This window comes from Bombus impatiens, unplaced genomic scaffold (genome assembly GCF_000188095.3).
Source record: "Bombus impatiens unplaced genomic scaffold, BIMP_2.2 scf_0368, whole genome shotgun sequence".
NCBI classification, from domain to species: Eukaryota; Metazoa; Arthropoda; class Insecta; order Hymenoptera; family Apidae; genus Bombus; species Bombus impatiens.
In genome coordinates this window covers 137371-138240 of record NT_176787.1, presented here as the reverse complement: position 1 = coordinate 138240, position 870 = coordinate 137371, and positions in this window count along the sequence as shown.

Sequence of the window (870 nt, the reverse complement as noted above, 5' to 3'; positions counted from 1 at the left end):
AGTTCATACAAATTTATAGAATTCATGAAAGAACATTTTCAATAAGTTAAGCATCCAGATTAAAATACATTAATATATAATAATATGTTACATAATCAATTTCTTGTCATTTGGTTTGTAAATGAACATTATTAAACACATACCAACACTTAATACTACGCTCAAATATACTTGTTCTAAATGTCACTAATTAAACGATTAAAGAAACTATTTGATGCAGTTTATCGTCTCGAAAATTTACGTACAAAATAATTTTCAGCTGACTCTAAAATATCGAGTTAAAGTCGAAATCTATATTTAGCTTGTGGTTTATTTAAAGCATTACGTGTGTTTCGTTAGATGATCAGCTAATTTTATTGATTTTTGAAAAATTTGTCGTAAATGACAGGCCAGAAATAAGTTAGAGTACCAAAGAAGGTATATAAAGTTAGTAAATACAAATGTTTGATACGAAGAGAATGAGTTTCTCATTTCTCTTTCAGTAATGAGCACGTAATTAAGCGAATAAAGCCTATTCAATAGATCGGTCACATATAGATCAACGTCCTTGATTTTGGTAGTCCCTCACACAACGGCAGGATATACGAATAAACGTGTTTCGTGATGTTCCGTTAACAAAAAGAATTTCATGAAACGGAGTAGCGTCCGACTCATGAATCACAAAGATCGCAAGAGGCAGGGTATGCTAGTAGATATCTACGTCCCTGAATTATCCAACTTGTATGCGGTGATGGTATGGCGCGTACCTCACGATCACGATCAGTACTCGCGCGTACGCAGAGGCCGTATATGGTAGTGGGCGGTAGAAGCGCGCCGATAGAGGTACGCAAGACCAATACACGGACGACGCATGCGCAAAACAAGTGCTGC